The following is a 6,201-nucleotide window of genomic DNA, read 5'->3' as shown; positions in this document are numbered from 1 at the left end:
GAATCCGTAGGTTTATGGGCTAGCCAAAAAAACCTATTCCGTACTAGAGCAGTGCTGAGGGAGCAAATGCACCATATGCTCCCGCGGAAAAGAAATCTTTTAACATAAATAAATGACAGACCCCCTCCGCAAAGAACGCGCAAAGCAACAATGAAACGGGACCTCCAAATGCGAAGTAAGGTCATCCCAATATGAACTGTGAAGCTTCAATGACTAAAAAGTGGAGAAAGAAGTCCATCGCTAAACATAATTAGTGTTGTAAAATGCATTAACAAAAAGAATTGTAAAAAAGTGGTTGCGAGTGTTGTGTGGCGGAAACGTAGGAGACGGTGCCCGAAGATAAACTCACAAATTGGACGACTTTTGAGAAACTTTTCGGACTCTCTCCTAACTTTTTGGCACTCACTCTTTCTGCATTTTCTCTCCTTCTCGGAAGTTGTTTGATTTCCCCCATTACTGTTACGGGCAGTGTTAGAAACCACGAACCACAACCCGTGCCCGGGCTAGGTCCGGGTCATTATTCGCAAAATCGCCCGATCTGTATTTAAAAAATAAATAAAATATATATATATAAATTCTCAAAAATAGGAAATTTGATTTGTAATGCATGTTTAAATATTATTTACATTATGGTAAAGATTAAAAGTTGTTTTGGTCATTAATACTCACTTTAATATTTTCTCATATTTTTAGAAAATATAAAAAATAGTCTTTAGAAAATATAAAATGAGTTAAAATCTATTTTTTTCATTGATTTTCAACTTCATTTGAGTGTGTTTTGTTTTAATCATTCTTTATATGCTTTTCATATTTTAGTAGATTTTTTTTTTTTTTGTATTTTTTTCAACACTTCTTTGACCGCCCGGGACTTGCCCGGTTCGAGTCGTTGAATCGGCCGATTTACTGGTTAGGCCGATTAAACCGCTTCCAGGCCCATGTCCAGTTAACCGTTACGGTTTGATTTTGCGAACATTGGTCCGAGTAACCAAGAACCGGTCCAACTAACCGGCCCTAACTGGGAAGGTCCCGACCTAACAAAAAAAAGATGTAAAGTGTTTTTTTTTCATTTTAAAATATGAAAATTTCAAAAAAAATACGTTAAATAAGATAAGAAAAGGATTGAAAAATGGATTTAAAAAAAATAATTTGTACCTAGAGGTATTTTAAAAATAATCTAAAAGATATGGGAAAAAAATATAATAGTGAGTATTCATGACGAGAATATTTCCCATTAGAACACTTTTTTTTTTCTTTTTTGACTTTTTTATGATTTTTTTAAAGTTAGGCTGGTCTAGCCGGTTGACCACCCTAAGCGACCAAAAACCGGCCACGGTCATTCCGGAACAACTGGGCTGGCTTCATGGGTTACTGATATGTTGTGTCTGCTTTTCCCGCTTCGTTAACATGGAATTCTCTCAATTTACCAAAAAAAAAAAGACATTGCACTCTCTCTATTTTCTATGCTCTCATTGCCTTTTGTACAATCCAACGCACAGATGGAAACCACGAACTGGGAACGGAACTCGACTATGGGCTCAACCTGAGTTGCCAAGTAACAAGGGCCAAGATCCGAATTACTCAGCCTGAGTTGCCTAGGGTTTGACCAGGCTAAAAAGTATTAAAAAATAAAAAAATTACAAAAAATAAAAAAAATACGTGTATAGTAAAATTAAACAAAGACACCTTTGGAAAAAAATCAATTTGGGACTTAGCATATTTTAGAAATAATAAAAAAATATAAAAATAAGTATTCACGGCTGAAGTGCTTTCCAATCTTTTTGCCAAAATAATAGAAAATATAAGGAAACATATACCAAATTATTATTATTATTATTATTATTATTATTATTATTTATAATCTTTTTAATATCCTGACCACCAAACTTGTAATACGGAGAGTTACTGGGGCGAGCCAGTGTCGAACACTCATCCAACGTTTTCCAAAGACATTTATCACTCTTTTTCATGAGTTGCAGGTTAAGTTAACGTTCCATGGGGTTCATTTGTCCAATAGACTTTATTATCTAGGGCTTGATATCAACCAATATGTTCTACATTTTTGTCCTCTAAACACTAATTTACATGAAAGTATACAATAAGACAATTTTTGTTGAACAAGGATATCCATCATCTCTAGCTGTTAGATCTGAATTCATACGGCTAGCGATGTGCCCTTGATTGTGCTAAAAATCTAAGTGAATAGTCTTATAAATTATCCTAAAAAAAAGACAATTTGGAAGTCACTTGATTTCTTGTTTTATAAGCTAAAAGTAATTGTGATCTTTGTAGTGAAAATTTTTATAGTTTAAATTTACACGTGTTTTTGTTTTTCCTGCTAATTTTATGTATCCATGTGTGATAACCATGCGTGCAAAAATATCCAAAGAGTTCTTTTCTTTTGGTTATAGGAACGAAGGAATTCAAAAGGATTTTTGGGGTGTAAATGGATTAAATCGGGTTGAAGTCAACCCCGACATGGATCCTACCGACTGGCTTGGGTTGGGTTGAGTTCGGCTACATATATAAAAACCAAAATTTTATTGTAAATATTTTATTGTATAGAATTAATATTACCTATATAAATTATATTTATATAAAAGAAATATGTTTGGTGAGTCGGCCGACTCACACCATTCTTGTGCGGTTTCCCTAAAAAATAAAAAATATATCTCAAAAACGAATTTTCGATACAAAATGTTAGATACAAATTATATCTCAAAGGTTGGGTAGGCTTAAGTTGAATCAAGCTTGACCTGGATCCAACCCGTTAAACTCCTGTGCGGACCTGACCCAAAGTGTCCAACACATGAAACCAGTTCAAATCGATCCGTTGGGTCGGCGAATCAACCTGACCCAATTGCCACCCTCAGATAGCCATCAGGGCGACATCCACGATGCGGTAACCGTGTTGACAAGCCCAGGGCAAGCTTGTTTGAACACGATGAACCTGGAAGCTTCAATGGCACAAAAAAGGATGGAGAACGAAATCCACAAAACAAAATGATTGTGATTCTTGTGTCGCTTTACAGCGTGAGGCACGGGCCGATTATTCCAATTTCAAGCGTATGGGACGCGGCCGTGTCTCAAGGCACATTATATATACTTGGACTCCAATCCCCACAATCTCCGATATATACTCTATGCAACTCCAATCCCCACAATCTCCGATATATACTCTATGCAATCAATCAATCTCTCCTAGTTTTAACAGCCGTGGATATCTGAAAATCTATTACATGACAATAAATTATAAACAAATATGACATTTTTATTTTGAGCACACATAATCATAAGAAACTGATAAGAGATTAGGCTGAGATTTATCCAAAAATCAAGAAATCCATTAGCCGCATTGATAGGTGAAAAATCTATTCCTGTAGTGACAGATAATTTTGAGAAATCGTTTATGTGTTTGTCTATCCTATTCCTGAGTAAAAAAATATTTTCTCGTAAGCCCTCTCACTTCATAATAACTAGCATAGGCGATCCCTTCTTTTTGCTCGTCCCCTAAAGGCATCATCTATATAAACAAAAATAATAAAAATAAAAATCAATAATCAATGATAAATTATACAACACAATCATAATAAAAAATTTCACACAACATAATCCTCACAAGAAATTACTAAAATCTCAATTTAAATAATATATCTCTTTAGTATCTTCCAATAGTTTTATACTGAAAGTACCAAACCTTCTACTTTACTAATCAAACTTCTTCCCATTTTTTAACTCGCACCATAGACATTTTGAATTTAGTATCATAAATTTATTGTTTATTTGAAATTATATAGATAGATATTTGAAAGACTTCTATAATAAATAAATAAAAATAAGACTTATCATAATAAAATCATGTTATTCAAATCATATTGCTCCAATGACTTATCATGTTGAAACCAATGTCATGTTAGAAACCATACGATTCCATATTAGTGTCAAAGGCATGTAAAATAAGTAGGAAACGGTGTCATGATGACTGTAAAATGGTACAAGTTATTATTAGAAAATGTTTTTGGAATAGTGATGATGTTATTATTAGAAATATTTTTGGAATAGTGTGATGGTGATTTTAGTTCTGTATTTTAGTGGAATTTTGTGACAAAAAAGAAAGAAATGATAATTTTGCATTTTGGTGGAATTTTGTGACAAAAAAGAAAGAAATGATAATTCTGCATTCTAATAGAATTTTGTGACAAAAAAGATAGAAATGATAGTTTATAGACATGTGCCGGTAAAATGTTGGTATTGCCTTTCCTATATTTCATCCCGACATAGCTAAACAATAAAAATGTATTTCCTAGGTTGCGTCTAAATACTACCCAAACAGTAACAATCCATTTACAGGTAATGTATTACGCCAGTAATATATTTCTAGGTATCCAAACAGCCCCTTAGTTAACATGGCACGGCTTGCTTTTTCGCTCTCAACTGTGCTATGTGTGGGCATGTTCTTTGTAGGGCTTTGGCTCCCCTTGGTGGCACCCCGCCAACTAGAGGAAGCCACAATGTCCGTAAGGTTCGACCGATGGATGGAAAACCATGTGGTCGAATACGAGAGCATCGAAGAGAAGGAGAAACACTTCAATGTCTTCAAGGAAAACCTCAGGTTGATAGAGTCTAGCAATGCAGAGAAGCGATCCTACAAGCTGAGCCTCAACAAGTTCGCTGACTTGAGTCTGGATGAATTTCGGGAGCAGTACATGGGCTTGAGGGTAGATGTTGCTACTCGTAAGAAGGCCCCGGTGGGATCTTTCATGTATGCCAATGTATCGGCATTGGCACCGACACTAGCATATGATATCATGGATTGGAGGGAGGAAGGCGTAGTAACTCCAATCAAGGATCAACAAGATTGTGGTACTGTTTTTCAAACTTTCTTACTTTATGCAGACATTATTTAGTATAAATTGTTGGAAATATGGCCTATCAGGCCCTTTTATTCCCGGAATTTATTTTTGAATAATGGTATAATAGCCATATTGTATAGTATATGTGAAATCCCATGTGGTTGACATGAGACAATGCCATATACTAGGATCTATTTTGGAGCTTTTATAGGATGTTGCACTCGAAGGAAAACCCAATGTCACTGGAGGGAAAACCCAGTGATGTGTTTGGATTCTTTGTAAGAATTATTATTATTTATTATTGATGTACCAAAATTATTTAATTCTTAAATATCTTTGATCAAATTGTAGGAATGCTTGGATGACATCCTATTATGTGAGTCACTAGTGCACTAATGACACGTTTAGCTCATTATATAGGATTAACAATTTAGTGACAACTTGTTAATCCTAATTGGCTGCACTGAAGAGAATTAAAGCAGAAGTTATATTTAGATCTCAACTCCTATAAACCATGAATATGAGAGTTACAAAAGATGGTTCTCTATACAAAGAAGTTAACCCCTCAAGTAATATAAGATAAAGAATGATGAAAAATTGGTGTAGGTGATTCACTAAAAAGACTCTCAAGGTAGCTTGTCACCGAATGACTTGGTCTATAGGTTTTAGTATGGTACGTTAAATCTTTCGTGTGATTTAAGGACAGATCCGAATAAGTTGTTTATTGTTTTTATTTATTTATTTTCATTAACATAAATGACTACATAATATCTTTGTTCACAGATGTTGTTGGGCGTTTCAAACTGTGGCTGCAGTCGAGAGCATAACAAAGATCGAGACTGGAAACTCGGTGTCTTTGTCTGAGCAAGAATTGGTCGACTGCATCACTGGTGGCACCAATCGAGGTTGTCAAGGCGGCTCGATGGACGGACGAGGCATTTCGGTTCATCATAAATAATGCTGGCCTCGCCAGCGAGGCCGACTACCCATACTAGGCAATGGACGGCACATGCGATGCCCAAAAATCATCCTCTAAAACACCCACAATCACTGGTTACCTAGACATTCCTTCTGGTGATGAGGACTCATTGTTTCGTGCCGTTGCTAACCAGCCAGTATCTGTCGGTATTGATGCTTAAGCACTATTCTGAGGGGGTATTCACAGGAGATTGTGGCACCCAAATGAATCATGCTGTCACGGCTATCGGCTATGGAACGACTGAAGAGGGGACCGACTACTGGCTAATCAATAACTCCTTGGGCCAAACATGGGGTGATATAGGGTACATGAAGATACAGCGGCGTCAACCTATGCGGCATCGCAAACATGGCGTCCTACCCTGTTGCATGA

The 6,201-nt window shown here is 35.9% G+C and overlaps 1 non-coding gene across 1 annotated transcript; it reads left to right on the top strand.

The window, feature by feature from the left end:
• The first annotated feature begins 4,403 nt into the window (after window positions 1-4,403).
• On the top strand, window positions 4,404-6,201 carry LOC18425572 (KDEL-tailed cysteine endopeptidase CEP1). The gene is made up of 2 exons (XR_016040444.1): window positions 4,404-4,860; window positions 5,633-6,201. It is a non-coding gene; the product is annotated as a KDEL-tailed cysteine endopeptidase CEP1 (transcript).

This window comes from Amborella trichopoda, chromosome 1 (genome assembly GCF_054954075.1).
Source record: "Amborella trichopoda isolate Santa Cruz 75 chromosome 1, AtrichopodaSantaCruz75HAP2 v2.0, whole genome shotgun sequence".
Lineage (NCBI taxonomy): Eukaryota > Viridiplantae > Streptophyta > Magnoliopsida > Amborellales > Amborellaceae > Amborella > Amborella trichopoda.
This window is presented reverse-complemented; position numbering and strand designations above follow the sequence as displayed.